General features: G+C 43.9%; 1 protein-coding gene and 1 long non-coding RNA gene across 2 annotated transcripts in view; one reads left to right on the top strand and one right to left on the bottom strand.

Annotated features, from left to right (window-relative positions):
• The window catches only part of LOC105506537 (kin of IRRE-like protein 3), a 478333-nt gene that overhangs the window by 42486 nt on the left and 417543 nt on the right, over window positions 1-18304 (top strand). The gene's annotated exons all lie outside the window — the stretch shown is intronic.
• Window positions 13553-17892, bottom strand: LOC105506487. Its single transcript, XR_001000929.1, has 3 exons — window positions 17705-17892; window positions 14175-14326; window positions 13553-13713 (listed from the first exon to the last, which is right to left on the bottom strand). It is a non-coding gene; the product is annotated as an uncharacterized LOC105506487 (long non-coding RNA).

Here is an 18304-nt window from a genome sequence, read left to right as displayed (position 1 = left end):
CAGGCTGGCCAGTCTCAGGATCTTGAATGTGGGTCTCTGTTAGACCTCATCACCCACTGTGGCCAGTGAGAAAGAGCCCCCCTGGGCCAGAGGATGGGAGTTGGGCTCAAATGGAGGAGCCTCTTATAGACACTTGGCCAATGTCAGAAGGGGGGTAATCCTATGTAACTCACTTAGGATCTGGGCTCCTCCGGGGACATCTCCATGTTTCCAACATTCTGTCTTTGTGCTTGATTAATGGTCACAATCACACAATTATTCTTTCATAGTCACTCTCCCAGACACCCTTTTATTATTATTTTTTAAACTGCAACTACTAGAAGAAATCAGTTAACATTTGTTGAGTGCCAGGCACTGTGTTGTACATACATTATCTCCTTTAACTCTTTTAGCAATCCTTTGTTATAGCACAACAAAGCTACAGCTTCAATCCATGTGAGCTCATCAGAATCTGTAAGGCTTTCAAGATGATAGAGGATCCCCATTCTTCATTGTGCCTTGAAAACTGCAAAGTAACACACAATTGAACAGTATTATGACTGAATGGCACAGCAGCCCTTGAGATAGATGGCACCCTGACCATTTTACAGAAGAGAAAACAGAATTTCCTTGAGATGATTTGTTGGTGAATAGTAAAGTTGGCACCAAACCCAGGTCTTCAGACATCTAGTTCTGTTGACACTAGACATCTGGTTCTCCGCCTATGCCTAACTGTCTGTGTACGCAGAGGTCAAGGTGACCTGGCCTTAGGGTTCTCTCCTGTCCAAGCAGAGGTCAGCACTGACTCAGCAGGTCACCTGCTCACTTAAACAAGTCCAACCCTGCTTCCTGCATCTTAGAAACTTCTCCCATCCAAGAATTCACTAGACTGCCATAGTCCAACTCACTAGACTGCTCCTTCTTTGACTCAGAAATTGCAGAGCTGGCAGTGCTAGAGGCTCTATTCTTGAGTATGCTGAATCAGTTAGGATGAGTCTGAGCTCTCACCTTAGCATGGCAACCTTTGACAAGCTTTTGCAATAAAAAATTAAATATTAATACTCAACAATTAATCTCTGACTTGAAAAAGCCATATATACCATATGTGTAACCCCTGGACATTTCAATTTCCAACCTGCCCAAGTAAGATAACATCCTGAAAATGAAATGTAATCATCAATTAGCAGTGTTCCTTAGGACAGACTGATCTGCAGTCGTGAGCAGTTTTCACGACCTGAGCAAAGGCTGATTATAAGGGAGCAGTCGGAGAGTCAGAGGAAGAAGGATGAGCATTTGAGCCTTGTGATATGTGGCAGAGGCTGGAAGTTGGAAGGCCAGCTTCCATGAACCACGAGCTAGCTGCATCCTCACGGGGCTGAGCTCTGTTAATTCATCAGTCAATAGCAGTCATTGGCCCTGGCACATGGGGGTTAACTGAGGCACAGTGGGGAGACACCACAGAAGCAGGACATGTGTCTCCTGTATGAAGACTTTGGCACTGTGCTGCAGAATCAGATCATGTGCATGTGAAGCAGATTAAGAACACGACCCAAGAGGCAGGCACAGGAGTGCAAACTAAAACAGGGCCTGGTGATCCTGGACCTGTTTTCACACCTCTGTGTCATCAAGGATGACAACTAGAATTGCCTGGCAGCAGTTGTAAAAAGTGCTTATAGATCCTTGGTGAGGAGTCAGCAGGCCAGAACGGTGCATTGTGGTTTCTTATTATATTTAATGGAAAACTGAAGCACTCGGATATTTCCAAAGTGTAATTTGTTCTGATGGGTAGGCAGACAGTGGATTGGGCTGCTTCACTAGGGAAGAGGCAAAAATAAATTAAACAAATTAATGACTGTGACGCATTCCAGGGGAAAGAAAATGCGATTGATAATCCAGCCCCACTACCACCCCTAACAAAAATCATCATTTTTATTGTAGTCACATCTCCTTGGCCTGCTGCTTCTTGTGGATGTTTCTAAAGAAAACTTCCTCTCCAGTCATTTTCTTTAGCCCAATAAGCACAGTTGCTAATTTTCCCTCATTTGGAGATTCCCCCTGGAACCATATGCCATTAAAATGCTTAGACATGTGGAAATGGACTGATGAAGATATGAGGAGACAGGGAGTTTCAGACGAGGAGAGACTTTGTCAGATGGAATGACTCTGACATCAGATTCGCTAACCAAAGGAGAAAGATGCCTCTATGGGAAGGAAGGAGTGAGGAGGAGAGCTGAACGCAATCTCTGGGAAAAGTCCAGGAGGTATTGGGAAGGGGAGGAAGCATTGTGTTCCCATGCACGGCTTGATGCCTGGCTTTCAGCAAGTGCTCACTGGTTGAGTAAGTAAGTGAATGAATGAATGAGTGAATGAATGAACAAGATAGATGAGTGACTGAAGTAGAGAGGTGGCAGAGTCTGGGAAGGTGGTAGGAATGGGATGCAGGACTTGCAAGCAGGTGGGCATATGTGTCTCTCAATGACAGAAAACAACCCTGAGAGCCCAACAATGGGTCCCTGATGGCAACGTGACCCCATTGTTCCCTGTCCCTTTTTTCATAAAACGTTTAACATTTTGCATTTTGTTGTGTGATTCAATTCATGTTTCCAGGGTAATATGAAAAATACTTAAGAACTGGGGCATCAGTGGTGCCGACCAGTCAAAACAGATACAATCAGAATGGAAACCGGCAGTAAGAACCCAGCACTGTTGTTCAGAACATCAGCCCTGAATGCTTCCCTCTCACTAGAGCTGAGCTTTCTGAGGACCAGCATCGTGTTCGTTTTTAGATCCCATTAAAGCACTTAGCTCAAGCCTTTGGCATAAATGTAGTTCTTCAGTTCACACACTGTGCCTGGTCTGTGTACAGTAGTTACTTAATAAATATGTGTGGGGTGAGGGAGCAAATGATGGAAGGAAAGAATGGATTGGGGTGGAGTGGGATAAAACGCAGCAAGGAAGTCTCCCTGGCCCACACACACTGGTGGACAAATCGCCTTCCCCCTGGAGTCCACATCAGACCACTTTCATGCCTTGCCATGCAGGGAAGGGAGGGCTAGGCAGATCCAGGCCCATGGGTGGCCAGGGCATTTCTTCCAAAGCACTTTCCTTAGCTTGGGTGAGTAAATCTGTTAATGCTCTCCAACCTCCTCCCCTTTGTTAGGGAGCCCAGTGTATTAATTAAAAACCACGGGCAGCTGTAAGTATCTCCAGAACAAGGATTAAGCCAGCTTTCTGTCAATTGCTTTCAAAGCCGTTGCTATTTGCTAGAGAAATACTTTCTTTCAGGGTTAAAGCAACTTGCTTTTCACTTTGCCATCTCCTTCATTACCACATTACCCTGTTGGCCCCTTCCCCTAATTCATGCTTGAAACTGACCGCAATAGGAAGCCCACAGTGAAAAGCCACACGCCCGCAGCAGTACCCCCTCAGACAGATGTGGCCTTCAGGGCACAAACATCATCAGAGCAAGGCCAGTGCAGAGAGAGGGTCAGTTCCTCCTGCTTTGGCCAGCCTCTCAGCCTCAGCTGAGCTAGGGCACATGTAACACATCTGTATGAACCACTGCTCAAATGTGCCAAGGAGAGGGAATACAAGAGACAGAGTTTTTGCCTACACAGTATGTTTCCAGTACCTCTTCTTTCTGCTTTCATTACCTGAGAGCTGCTGCTTACTGTGTGATGACAGGTGAACACTCCAGGAGATAAATTTCTGCCCTCTAGGAGAAAAAACTTTCTGATAAAGTTGTTCAAGGGTAAGTTCTACAGAGATGAAGCCTACCATGGTAGGAACTCAATATATGACTACTGTTAAAATGAACTGCCTGTGAGATTCTGCTAGATGACCTCTAAGGGCGCTTCCTAGGTTGAAATATGGTGTTGTGAATCAAGCTGTCTTGCAGGGTTTGGGAAGATGCTCTTACCTTCATCACAGACAAGCTGGGTTTGCACTTCCTGGGCCATCTGCTCTACCCAGACTGGATAAAGGCCTGGAGGAGGACGAGGGGGTGGGGAGGAGGAAGATAGACAGGAGGAACAAGAAAGGCAGGGCATAATTAAGCATTTCTGAGGCCCCAGATGATCTGTAATTTACAGATCCTTCATGTTATTGGCAATGAATATTAAGTAAATCAGTAAATTCTCCATTGAAGTGATAAATAATCAATCGGCTATAATAGCACAAAATAAGTCTGAACTCAACTCTAATGTGACCATAAAATAAAATGTCAACTCTGAGGCAGGGCTTTTTTTTTTTTTTTTAAAGAGGCCTGATGAAAGCTTCCCAGAATTCTCTATAATCCTTGAGTCCAGACAGCAGCTAACTCAACATCCTCCAGTATTTACCTATAACTGATGACCTCAGGACCTCAATACCACCCCCACCTCACTCATTTGGAAATCTTGAGAAACCGCATAGGGTATCAGAGGGATTCACAGACCCTGGTGAGAACTAGACCCCGCACGGACACGTGCACACACATGTGCACACACATCCCTGTGCACACACACACAGGCTCACACCTCTGGCAGATGTGCCTCTTGTCGTTGTGTCACTCAGCAGATCGCCCTGTGAAACCCAGCCTCAGCAAAGAAAGAAAGGGGAAAAGAAAAGATCTAAATCAGGGTCACATAAATAAGCCTGTGGCAGGCAGAGAAAAACCCAAACAACTAATAACACCAGGGAAAAGTCACTGCAGAATTTATATAAAAACAGTGTATCAGAAAAGCTGTTGGAGAGACCTCTGAGAGGCAGAAATCACGGAAACTCTTTCCTGCTAGTCTGTGGTTTAAACGTGTAAGAATTACTCTTTTGTGAAAAACTGGAGAACGATTTGATTATTTTCTGTCAGCAATCAGCCTTTTTGTCTTGTCATCGTACTTGGCTGTTCTTTCTGTCTCTCAGTCTCTCCCAAATGTGTGTGTGTGTGTGCGCATGTGTGTGTGGGTGTGTGTGCTTGTGTGTGTGTGCGTGTATTTGATCCACATTTGCATCCACGATCTTTTTTGCAGGCTCCTCTCTTTGGAACTATCAGCATGTTTATTATGAAAAGATAAACAAAACTCTAGTTACTCTTTTTTATATGTATACTTTAAGTCCTGGGATACTTGTGCAGAATGTACAGGTTTGTTATATAGGTATACACGTGCCATGATGGTTTGCTGCACACATCAACTCATCATCTATGTTAGGTATTTCTCCTAATGCTCTTTTCCCCCCAGCCCCCTACCCCCCAGCAAGCCCCAATGTGTGATGTTCCCCTCCCTGTGTCCATGTGTTCTCATTGTTCACCCACTTACGCGTGAGAACATGTGGTGTTTGGTTTTCTGTTACTGTGTTAGTTTGCTGAGAATGATGGTTTCTAGTTTCATCTATGTCCCTGCAAAGGACACGAACGCATTCTTTTTATGACTGCATAGAATTTCATGGTATATATGTGTCACATTTTCTTTATTCAGTCTATCATTGATGGGCATGTGGACTGGTTCCAAGTCTTTGCTATTGTGAACAGTGCTGCAGTAAACATATGTGTGCGTGTGTCTTCATAGTAGAATTATTTATAATCGTTTGGGTACATACCCAGTAATGGGATGACTGGGTCAAATGGTATTTCTGCTTTTAGATCCCTGAGGAATCGCCACACTGTCTTCCACAATGGTTGAACTAACTTACACTCCCACCAACAGTGTAAAAGCATTCCCATTTCTCCACATCCTCTCCAGCATCTGTTGTTTCCTGACTTTTTGATGATCACCATTCTAACTGGTGTGAGATGATATCTCACCTTTTGGTTTTGTACCCCTTTCCTTACACCTTATACAAAAATTAACTCAAGATGGATTAAAGACTTAAATGTAAGACCTAAAACCATGAAAAACCTAGAAGAAAACCTAAGCAATACCATTCAGGACATAGGCATGGGCAAGGACTTCATGACTAAAGCACCAAAAGCAATGGCAACAAAAGCCAAAATTGACAAATTAAATAAAGAGCTTCTGCATAGCAAAAGAAACCATCATCACAGTGACCAGGCAACCTACAGAATGGGAGAACATTTTTGCAATCTATCCATCTGACAAAGGGCTAATGTCCAGAATCTACAAAGAACTTAAACAAATTTACAAGAAAAAAACAACCCCATCAAAAAGCAGGCAAAGGATATGAATAGTTATTCTTTCTTTCTTTTCTTTTTTTTTTTTTTTCAAGACAGTCTTGCTCTTTCACCCAGGCTGGAATGCAGTGGTGTTATCTCAGCTCTCTGCAACCTCTGCCTCCCAGGTTCAAGAGATTCTCCTGCCTCAGCCTCATGAGTAGCTGGGATTACAGGCATGCGCCACCACGCCCAGCTGATTTTTGTATTTTTAGAAGAGGCAGCGTTTCACCATGTAGGCCAGGCTGCTCTCTAACTCCTGACCTCAGGTGATCCACCCGCCTCGGCCTCCCAAAGCACTGGGATTACAGGTGTAAGCCACTGCGCCTGGCCATAACTCTATTTATTCTTAAAATTTTCCTCTATCTCCTCTCTTTTTTTCTGTCCTTTCCAAGACAGATCTATATGATGAATACGTATCTATTTCTCCTAAGTGATTTTGAACTCTGGCTCATCATGGACCTTTTCTAAAGCATAATTTCCATTCTTCTTTCCCTTTCCCTTGGTCAACTGCTTCTTCCCTTGAGATAAGTTTATCGCTACAGATTTCAGTAAAATGGAAAGGTTTACCAGGGAGCATTTAGCCAATTCCTCTGCCTCTTTGCAGGACTAGTTGGACCCATGGATTGGTGGCTCCTGCCTTTGTTTCTGTCACTCAAAGACTTGCTTCTGTTTCTGGTTACCTTGGCTCCAGCATCTCATGTATTAACAAAATGACTGCCACAGCTGTCTTGGCATAATGCCTGACACTTGAAGTTCAATTACTCATTCCATGAAGAGAAGGAGGAGGTAGGCATGCATTTCTCATTGGGGCCTCAGCCTTATACCCTGGTGTCCCCCGACACAATAAATTCTTCCTATTCAGGATTGTCTGCTATTCTGTATCATTCCTAAGCAGGAGACAACCATCTCCAGCAGCAGACACTTCCCATAATCTCCTCCTGATACCTCCTTCTCACATTGATCAGTGAGACATTACTGGGCATCTACTGTGTGTGTCCTTCAGTGAGCCAGATGCTGTGGGCAATAAACTGGAAAATGTAAGACATGGTTTCTACCCCTCTAAAGCATATGTTCTAGTTAGAGAAAATGTAAAAATATGAGAGTCCATTATCAAATACCCAGAGCATCTCAACGGATCTACTCACCTTTCTTTTCAATCTCAGGTCTCTAGGTTGATGGGCCTTTTCTATTTCTTCTGTTTTGTCTGAAAGCAAAAGGTGCATGAGGCTCCTCTTTTCTGAAGCTAGCCTTACCCCACGTGGCAGGTAGGAGATGATGGCCCTCCAAAAGTTATCCACATCCTAACCTCCAGAGCCTGAGATTTTGTGACCGTACACAAAATGGGCTTGGGAGATGTGATTGGGTTAAGAACTTGGGAACATTTCTGTCTGCTGTCCACGTCCAGGAACTGTTTTTTTCTTAACATAACACATGTCTTTGATCTTTGTCCTACCTCTGAGTAAGTTCTTTGCCCTCTTGGGGCAGAAACAATCTCTCTAACTGCGTTGTTCTTAGAACTCCCCTTTATTTGGGAGGATTAATCTTTGTTTCCTCAAAGGACCTTTCAGTCTAAATCTTCTTCATCAGTTTTCTAATGAGGAGCTTTGGTGCTCTATGCAAATGGGACTCTTAAAAAGCTGTTCTAGCATTCCAGAATCCCCAGGCTAAGCGTGCAGACAGGTGTCTCTCCACCTCCTCTTTCATCTGTGTGATGTACAATGGGAGAAGAAAGGGAGCAGCAGTTGGTGAAGGCATCCACATTAAGGAGGATGTAACTTTTTACATGGAGAAGAAAAACATCTTTTGTAATGCACCAGGCATGAGTAGAGACCTGAAGTCAAAAATAAGAATGAGCAATGGGAGAAGGCTGGATATAGTGAGGACACCAGCCCAGATGAGCTGTAACATTTTCGAGATATAGAATGAGTTAGGTAAATGGGGCCAGATTCTGAAAGATCTTTACCACCTGCCCATAGAAGTGAGCCTTGGTATTGCAGACATTGGGTGTCTCTGCATTCTTTTTGTTTTTGTTTGTTTGTTTGTTTTTATTTTTGTTTTTGTTTTCAGATGGAGTCTTGCTCTGTTGCCAGGCTGGAGTGCAGTGGTGTAATCTCCGCTTACTGCAGCCTCCGTCTCCCAGGTTCAAGCAATTCTCCTGCCTCAGCCTCCCAAGTAGCTGGTACTACAGGCACCCGCCACCACGCCTGGCTAAATTTTTGTATTTTCAGTAGAGACAGGGTTTCACCATGTTGGCCAGGATGGTCTCTATCTCCTGACCTCATGATCCGCCTGCCTCAGCCTCCCAAATTGCTGGGATTTTAGGCGTGAGCCACTGTGCCTGGCCATCCTTGCATATTTTAAGGCTGGAAAGTGATCTAATGCTTAGGTTTCCATTTAAAAAACAAGGAAGAAAAAATAGTGGTCAAATGTCTTACATTCCTTTTGGGCCTATTGCCTGATTCGTCTTGAACTCTAAACACACCGACTTGCAGATTTTCTTGGATTATTTATTTTGGTTTTAATGTACACAGTGGAAAACTCGATGTGAGCTTGGCTGGATGCTTTAGAGGAAAGGGCTCTGTTGTGTATGCATCTGTTGATGCAACTGGTACCCAGACCATCTGTGGGTGGTTCCTGCCATTCTTAGCAGCCCTTCTCTCTTGGAGAATGAAGTCTCCTACACTGAGTCAGTTGGTGGCCAGTGAATTTTATTTTAGGAACGTGTCCTAGATACAGCAGGCTTCCCACTCACTATGCAGAAAAGAATGCCTTTCTAGAAGAGGATTCCGATTTGTCTAACAACAGCATGCTGCTCAGGCAATCTCTCCCTTTTGTTGATGGCTGAATGGAGAGATGCTCAGCCTCTGATCTCCAAGGGCGAGAGCATCCAGGCAAAAAGCTTAGCAGCCTGTAGTGCTTCCAGGTGGAAATGCATCTTTGTGTCCCTCCATGGGGAGGGGCATGTGCATCAGCATCTCTGTGTTCCAGAAGGGTCCGAATCAGAGCATTTCAGAACTGGAAACGATGCGAGGGTCCAAAGCCTACTAATCACATAAAGTCCCTTTAGAGCAGTTCTGATAAAGAGTCATTCTGCTGCTTCTTTCTACCTTCCCTGACAGAAGACCCACCACCTCACAAAGATCCTAGGCCACAGTAACCACATGGTTAGATCACCCAACCACAATGATCTCATGCACTGCTTCTGTACAGCACTTCTAGTAAGAGTGAGTTCCATGTCTTAAAAGCTCACCAGAAATTATACCTGTAGACCCAGCAAATTCATGGTTAGAAATTTGAGGCAATATATGAATGAATAAATAACTGTATAATATTCCTCTCAATGTCCATTAGTCAGGAGATTATTTAAGCAAATTAAAAATCATGTTGCAGAATAATAAACATTAATATAAAAAAACAAGAAAGGCTAACATTTTAAACACTTGCTCTGTGCCTGGTACTTTTCTGGGAGCAGTGCATGTTTTCTTTCAGGCATTCTTCTCCTAGCCCAGCATGTTATATGGTATATGTATATGGGATTATGTTTTGGAGGCTGGAGGGTTGGGGATTATGTGGACACTTCAGAAGCTTTGGCGTCAGCTCACATATCTTTCCGTGGCTTCTGAACTCCTCCCCATATCCAGCTGTTTGCCTTGCTGAAGTTGAACAAACCATTATACCACTTTGCTTACCCTATGAATGGCGTCAATCACCTTGTATTTCCATTCAGTCAAGGCAGACTCTCTGAGGAGGTGGAAATCCTAGCAGGATTTTGAAGAAAGCAGAAAAGAGCACTGGACAAGCTCTGAATAAGGAAACTGAGTCCCACAGACCTTTTAAATGCTTAATTGCTTTTTATGTCTTTTGGAAAGCCTAAAATCCCTCATAGTTCTCTTGATCTCTTAACGCTGGGGAAGAGCTATGCTAGTTCTTCGGGCATTGCACTATGAACAGGAGTCCCTGCATGGTATTTCTAGTCTACCCTACTCTTCTCCTAGCTCTGAGCATAGCACTTGGCTCTCTTGCACCTTAGCTAATACCCCATGGTTGAAACAGGACCTAGGCTCCCCTGAGTTCTCCGTTGTACTGAGATCCCTCTATAAAGTTGGACAGTTTCAGGCCAAATAAGTTTTTTTTTAATGTTATTCTTGAAATTTGACCAACTTTTTCATTATCAAGTATAATTTCAATAATATAGAATTGGTTTCTTATTAAATCAAAGGAGAAAGCATCAAGCATGGTAGGTATTATACTTTAAGTTGATTACAAAAAGCATTTATTGAGGGTTAACCACTAGGCAATGGATAGAAAATCAATTACACGGTAGTTTAACATCCAATAATATGTATTTTAATGAACAATTTGCATTTAACATCTCTTATGAAATAATGAGCTGCGTTGGAGTTTTGGGGTAGCCAAGCAGCAATTGGGATATCTGAGTTAACTCTTAAAGAGCCCAACGCCATGTTTTATCAAGTAGTATCTCATGGCTTCACAGTTACAGTTCACCTCTCATTCCAGCATCGTGGCCCCTGACAGCATGAACAGCCACACAGATTATGAGAGCTACCCATCTAGGCAGGGGTCAAAGATAATGCCAATGTCTGATTAGTCTGAACAGCCAGCCATTGTTTTGGAGAACTCCCTAAGGTGATGTTGTGCATTATGACGTTGACTTTTCCAGATTGTTTTAGCTAAATGAAAAGCCATGGGATCCCTTTTTAATCCCATCTCAGTCTGCAACAGCTATCCCATCCCATTTCTCTATTGTTTGCTGCATGGTCTCCCACATGATATGTGAAAATCTGACTCAAAGTTCTTTATCTTGAAGCTGTGTTTATACATTCCATGTGCACGTAAAACTCAACTCAGTTCCTATTTGTCCTTTTCCTTTTAGCTACACTGTCAAATCAAATGTGGTTTCAAGATAGAAAGGAGCTGTCCAGTTTCTAAATCCGCCAAGACAGGCGTACTTCCAGCTTCATTGAAAGTTGGTCTTGAATTCCTGGTCACTACTTCTTCTCTGAGCTCCATAATTTGCAGCTAAAGTTTTCAAAAGGTTCACAGTTTTCTTCTCTGGAATCAGATTATGGCACAGTCCTTCAGCTTAGCCAATTCACAGATCTTTTGCAGAGTTATAGAAGAGGTGAAGGAGAGAGCAAAGAGTGGAAGACAAGAAGAAAATAGCAGTGTTCAGGTGGCAATTGAAAATGAGAACTAGTGAAGCCTGGAGAATACAAATGACTATTTCATAGTGAAGGGGACTGCCGTGGAGATGGTTGGCTCATAAGTGGGAGGAGCTAAGTTGGAAAAGGACCCTGGGAGGGAGGGAGTTATTGATTCAGAAAACACTGGCTTTGGCTGACATAATGAGGATCACAATAACCAAGCTGAGGTAGGCATGAAAGTTAGCAGTTAGGAACTTGGGCTCTAGAGCCTGGCAGATAAGATTTCTGATTCTTTCTGCCATTTGCTAGCAGTGTGCCTGGGAAGTTATTTAATCACCCAATGCCTGCAGATTCAATATCTGTGATACCAAATACCTAGTTCAAGGCCCACCATACCCTAGTTACACGATAAACATTGGTTGAACAATGTACAATGACATCTACTTATATGGTTGTTTTGTGAAGATAAATTGCAACAAACGCTGTACAGAACATTTACTCTGTTGCCTGGCATATACTAAGTACAAATAATAAGAGTAGTGATTATTATTATGCCTGTTATTAGGATATCCAAGCATTGAATTTTTTGCAGCCATTTAATCTTATTATGAAGTAATGTCCTTCTTATTGTGGATATTGGGACATACTTTATGAGTTCTTATCATAGTAACTGACATAAAACATGTTCTCAAGATATGTTAAATAAATGAATCAATTAATTTATAGAGTTTTAGAGTGGAGAGTCACCTTACTGAACATCTAGTCCAGTCTGTAGATTTTATGGGTATTTCTATTAGTCCTTTTTCGACTGTGTGTAAATAAAGTCTAATAGCATTTCATTAATGAGGAAGCTGAAGCCGAGGTGGTTTGAGTAAGGCGATCCAATGCCTGAGGAGCAAACCAGATCATAGCCCAGGGCTTGCACCTCCCAGCATGGTGGCACGTTGTAGCAGCCAAATCTTCCCTTCCCGATGACAAGGGTGGCTGGCTAGTGGCAGAGCCTGGTGGCACGTTGTAGCAACCAAATCTTCCCTTCCCGATGACAAGGGTGGCTGGCTAGTGGCAGAGCCTGGAGGCCACAGTCTGAGGTGTGACCACTCATTTTGCAGTTTTAGGGGATTTAGGGTCATTTTAAGGGGAAAAACTGCAACTTGAATTCTGGCATCTAAGCTTAGGGTTCTTGTTCTCACAAGGGGCTTGAGCCTTAGCTCTAGGGTGCTGGCTGCCAGCTCAGAAATCTCAGCCATTCTGGTCAGGATTTGTGACTACCTGAAATTCTAAAACACCCAGCTCAGTCTCTGAGATTGTAAAGGACTCAGACGGAGCAGCAGTCACCACAGGACTTCCATCCAGGGAACTCTGACCAAAGGCTCTGATATATGGTGGATGCTCAATATGTGTTTGGTGAATGAATGAATGAGGCAATGAATGAACAGTATTTTAGAACTAAAAGGGACCTTAATAGGCCTCACGTGATGACTACAACACCAATATCATTGCAATTACTAATTCCAACAGGGCAACTCTTAATACACTAACAGAAGCTTGGAAAATGCAGACTTTATAACCATCAGCATGCTTACTGTTGTCAACGTTAAGATGACTGATGGCCTACCTGGGATTCTGTTCCCCTCTTTTCCCACCATCATAAGGAAACTTAGGTGAGAAAGGCTTAAGTTAGGAGCCCTCAAGGAGTAGGGAACATCTGTCTGTTGTGAGTCTAATGAGGCAGATGATTAGGGTGAAAGTAGTTTTGCAGCTTTCCCTGAAGGCATCAGGGGAAACCTGAGATCTGTTTCCCCACAGCCTGGGGGAACAGATCTAAAGATTTGCTAAATTGCAAGCATAGATTTAAATGGTACTGAAGGGCCCCAGGCCACGTTCTTCCAGGGACCTGTGGAGACAAGGGAGAGAACTATTTCTCTTTAAAGGAGTGAACTGCTGGAAGGAGGGTGAGGAAGGAGGCTTAGGAAACCACTCCCCAGTCCCGGGCATTCTCCTGCCTCTGCCCCCCACAGCCTGTCCGAGCCGTACTTGTGGCTGAATGTTGCTGATATGTAGCTGAAAAGCTATAGACACTGGGATGCCTGAGAAGGATCGCAATGGTTTTGTCATTACAAAAATCACACTGGACAGCAGAGAGGTGGGGGTGGGGGCACCGAGAACACGGGCCTGAGAATCTGCAAACATGTCAAAGCAGTTTTGTCATTGCCAAAGCAAACCTAAAGCGAAGCATAATGGAGAACTCGAGGCAGATAGAGTCTGTCACTGAGATTTAATTTGTTTCAGAACTGAGAGAGTTGCGAGGGCCCCAGTTCTTGATTGGAGTGGACAGCAAAGAGGTGGAAGCGCAAAGGCTGAAGCTATTCATCCCACATAGGACTCCGGTAAACCAATCAGATAAACCTCTTCATTAGGGTCCTGAATGAAAGGCAAGTGGAAAGAGGGCAGAACACAGCCTGTAGATTAAATCTGGTCAGAGCCAATATCTGACAATCCCCCATGCTGTTATCCAAATGAAAGCTAATGCCGCTATGAATTAGCAGCCCCCGGAGCAATGGAGGAGGGAATTCAATTCTCTCCAAGTCAGCTCCAGTCTAGACTGAGAGAGGAGCTGGGGGAGGCTGGTGTCACTCTGCCCAGGTTTGCAGGTGCAGGTGTGGGGGAAGGTGGCAGAGGTGCAAGGAGTCTCACTTGGGTTTCCCTGCCCAGTGGAAGTCTCATGGTGTTGGACCACAGCTGTACTTTGTCTCAAGTCAGCCCACTGGGACAGGAAGGCATGACAGTGACTGGCACTCTCTGTTGAGCTCTGCTTTTTCTGGAAGTTCTCAGTGGCAACCGAGCCCTATGCCCTCCAAGAGCATTTGGTTTCATCCTCTCGCCTTCCTCCTGCCATCCTTGAACATTACTCTTTCTTCACCATGAGCCCTGGACAAAGTGCCCTGGCCTGGCACCTGATACTGTAAAGGAGGAAAAATTTCTTTCCTCCCCTATCCCTGGGTTCATGGCAGAGGCTCCTATAACAAAAGACAGACTAACAAGAGAAAAGCATACACGTATGGAATATAAATCTCACATGACACAAGAGCCTTCTTAAGGGAATGAAGACCCAAAGATAGAGGGAAACCTATGCATTTCTATGCTTAGTCTTGATGAGGAATGGACAGTGGTGGAGAGATATGATAGGAGGACCAAAGGGTGTGTAATCTGATGATGGTAAGCTGGGGGACTTAGCAAAGCCCATTTATTCAAATTCCTCTCTATGTCCGGGTATCTTCAGACGTAAGGATGTTCCCTTCGTCCAGGTAGGAAGGGCTCCTGGAATGAGAATCTTACCACCTGCCTCAGAGGAGAAAGGTGAAGGGAAGGTGAGAGCAACCTTCCTGCCTCTGCTGTTTTGTCAAATGCCAAGGTGACATATTTTGCTATGTCCTGAACTGCATCAATATCTAAATTGACAAGTCTCCACCTAGACCAAACCAAATGATACTATGTCCCCCTCACCTCCCAAACCTTGAGACTGGCCATTTCTTCACTTGGTTTTCTCTCATTCAGATAGGGTATCTCTAAAACTCAGGGAGCATAGGGAAACGTGGCAGCCTTCCTTTCACTATAGGAGGTGGCCCTTTAATGTCTCCCCTGGAGGCAAAGCCTGCCCTTGACCCCTCGCATCAGTCATTCTGACCCTGGTGACCCTGTAGTCATGCCCTTTCCCTGCCTTCTACCCCAGATGGCACTTACGCTCTGAGATGTATTCGATATGAATGCATTACTGTTCATTTATCGTCCAGTCTGCTGATTTAATCTTGTCCTGGGCTCATCCTTCACCCATGCTCCATGGCATTGTGTAAATATGCTTGTACACTCCTAATAGGCAAAGCCGGCACATCTAGGCAATTCTATTTGTACAATGCAATCTATAAAGGGGACTTCTTTTGATGATGTCAGTGATAATGGTATCAGATTGTTCCGAGGAGGGTAGAGAAATGCTGTGATTAGTTCCCGGAGTAAGGCGTTCCGTGGTGGAGATGCAATCTCCCTCCACTCCTCCCTGGAACAGGGCTTTAACTGTAAGTGAGTGGGTGAGAGGAGAGAAAGAATGACGGTGAAGGTTTTACCATGAGAGCTGCTTAAGGCCCAGAAACATCTCAAAAGCCAATCCTGAGACCCCAAAGAGAAGGCCTCGGTTGATCAGGAGCAACACCCAGGCCTATGGCACTGATGAGAACATTTATCAGAAATCTGTGCGATCAAGAGCACTGAAGCAGAGGCTTGTCCCAAGAGACTTTGTCTGCAGTGGGTGGGAATTGGAGGGAATATCTTAGAATAAAATCTTTTAATGTTCCTCTCCACAGTCATATAGCCTCCTTAATATGACAAATCGGAGCTCCTGACATACTTTACTGCCTGCATGTTAATGAGCTGAGCCTTGCAACATAGCCATTTGGGGGTGTGGAGCAGTTTACAAACAACTTGGCTTTGAGATTCTCAGGGGGAGAAGGAAAAGGGAGATTGCATGGAAAGCAGAAACACTGGAGGGAGTGGCTACCCCCAGCAAGCTCCAGGGCTCAAGGGAGCATGTGTACTCTTGGAGTAGCCACACAAAGAGTGTAAGGGGAAAAGGCCAGCATGTTCAGACCTCTGAGGTTGCATAACATGGAGTGGTTTGATTCATTAAAATGTTATTCAAAACACCGTCCAGCACACGCCACATGACTTCCAGGACAAATGCAGTTGCTTTCCTCTCTGGCTGTCACTCCAGGGTGCTTGAGTGACCCCCTCCAACTGGGAGAGCCAGGGACGACATGGACCTGGGCAGTCGGGGCTTCCACGAAGGGTCAGCTTTTGTTCTCTGAATCCATGGCTAGGGTTATGCCTTGATCCCTTGTTAGCCAGGTTTCTGAGGCCACTTGGTTACCTTGTCAGAGTGATACGGTGGGCAGTATGAATTGGGCCCTTTAGAACAGGAGAAAGTATGTTTTTCATGATGATGATGATGATGATGATGACATCATGTTAAATATATATATTCAGTATTTACCATGTGCCAGGCATGATGCTAGGGGTTTTAGATACACTTAATTCTTACTCAACTATATGGTTGAGAATACTATTAATATGAGTAAACAAAGGCTCAGAAAGATTAATACCTTGATTACAGCTATGAAGTTCCAACATATGCGGGGCTTCATGGGAGTATGCTGTATTCCAGAATACTTGAGCTGGAAAGGTATCATCTGCCCCAACCTTTCTCTGGCCTAGCCAAAGCCTAGAACACTGAAGTGACTTCTGCAAGGCCACGCCACTGGAAAACGACAGAGCTGGTAAAGGCCAGTTCTTCTGAACCCTGGTCCTTTGTTCTTTTCAGGTTGGCTTACTTATTGTCACATTGTCTGGCAGTTTAGAGTGTCACAGTGTTTTATTTTTAAGGAACTTGTTGATGGTTTGCATTGAATAAAGGGCACAACAGAAGTAAAACACCTAAAAACTAGAAAATAAGAGGGAAATTTTGAGTCCACTGAGCAGTTCCAGTTACACTGAGGTAGATCCCTGGAGGCCAACCATCCTCCCCAGGGCGTGGCCCCTGACTTGGGGACAGCCCCTTCATCCAGCCCACTCTGGGAAGACTGCGAGAGCTGCAGGTATTTTGTTCTGTTCCTGGGATCCTTATTCATCCAGGCTTGAATCAGAAGACTAAGGAAGGATGAAGAGGTAAGAGTAGAAAAATGACCAGAGAAGAGACCATGTCTCTTATTCACCTGAGTGTACCCATCGTCTAGGCTGCCGGAGTGTCAGCGTCAGTTTATGCACCATGCGAGGCTGGCTGCCTAAGAATCACCCGGTGAGTGATTTTAAAATGCAGATTCCTGAGCTCCACTTCTGGAATTTTTGATCAGTAAATCTGGGTTAGGACTCATCTCTATATACTTTTACTTGCTTCAGAAGTGATTCTGATTATTAGCAGATTTGCCACCACTGCAGAGAAGGCTCTAACAGCATCAAATACAGTGAGACGGGAGAGATCAGGTGGCAATTTTGGCCAGTTAAATAAAAGATAATGGAGGGTTTTTTGTTTGTTTGTTTTTACTATAACTGCTGGGCCACTGCCAAGAATGATGCTGAGGGTGAGTCTAACACTGAGAGACAAGAGGAAATGGACTTGTGGGTAAGATCTATTATTTTTATGCAGATGAAATTTTCAATACTTACCAGTTTTTGTCACACACGAATGCTCAATTGAAATAAAATCATGAATGGGGTCTGAATTATCTAGATCAATTCTCCTATATGCGTTGTTTTCTGGTAGTCAACAGATTAAGCTTCAATCAAGCTAGGTAATTTTCTGGATAAGTGAGACAACTAGTAATAGCAAAACCCAAATCTACAGTAACCCAGACGTAAGTGAACTCACTAGGACAATTTAGGCTGATGCAGCTGGAGGAGATGAGGGAACCAGAGTACACTATCCAAATAGTTTCATGACAATCTTGGCTCATTTGATACTGTTACACTGAAACAAAAAAAAAAAAAAAGAAAGAAAGAAAAGAAAAAAAAATTACTGCCTACAGAGGAGTAAAGAGGTAGGGACAAGGCTGAGTAGATGAATTCTGAGGTCATTCTTCAGTTTTCTAGCTGGAGGCTTCTAAAGCATTATGAGCTGCGTGGTCAAGTTCAATACTAAGAACATGGCCTTAGAATGTAAAAATGAATGGCCACTTCTGGGCATGGCTGAGGAGGGCGAAAATGCACACACACACACACACACACACACACACACACACACACAGACACACAGACACACACACACATCATGGAAATGGGGAAAAGTTACTTCTCACTGTTGTAAATTTAAATGCAGTCCAGAGTAGTGAAGGCCATTTGTCAGGTCTGCTGAGCTAATGGATTCATAATGACTTTTAAAGCTTCACTCGGGTAAGAAATACTGTTCATTTTTTAATTGCATATAATTATACTTTTTCATAATCTAGGGTGGCATAGCAAAAGTAAATCT

The sequence above is a fragment of the Colobus angolensis genome, unplaced genomic scaffold, assembly GCF_000951035.1.
Source record: "Colobus angolensis palliatus isolate OR3802 unplaced genomic scaffold, Cang.pa_1.0 Scaffold137, whole genome shotgun sequence".
NCBI lineage: Eukaryota > Metazoa > Chordata > Mammalia > Primates > Cercopithecidae > Colobus > Colobus angolensis.
Note: the sequence above shows the minus strand (reverse complement) of the source record. Positions and strands in the feature narration are given on the sequence as shown.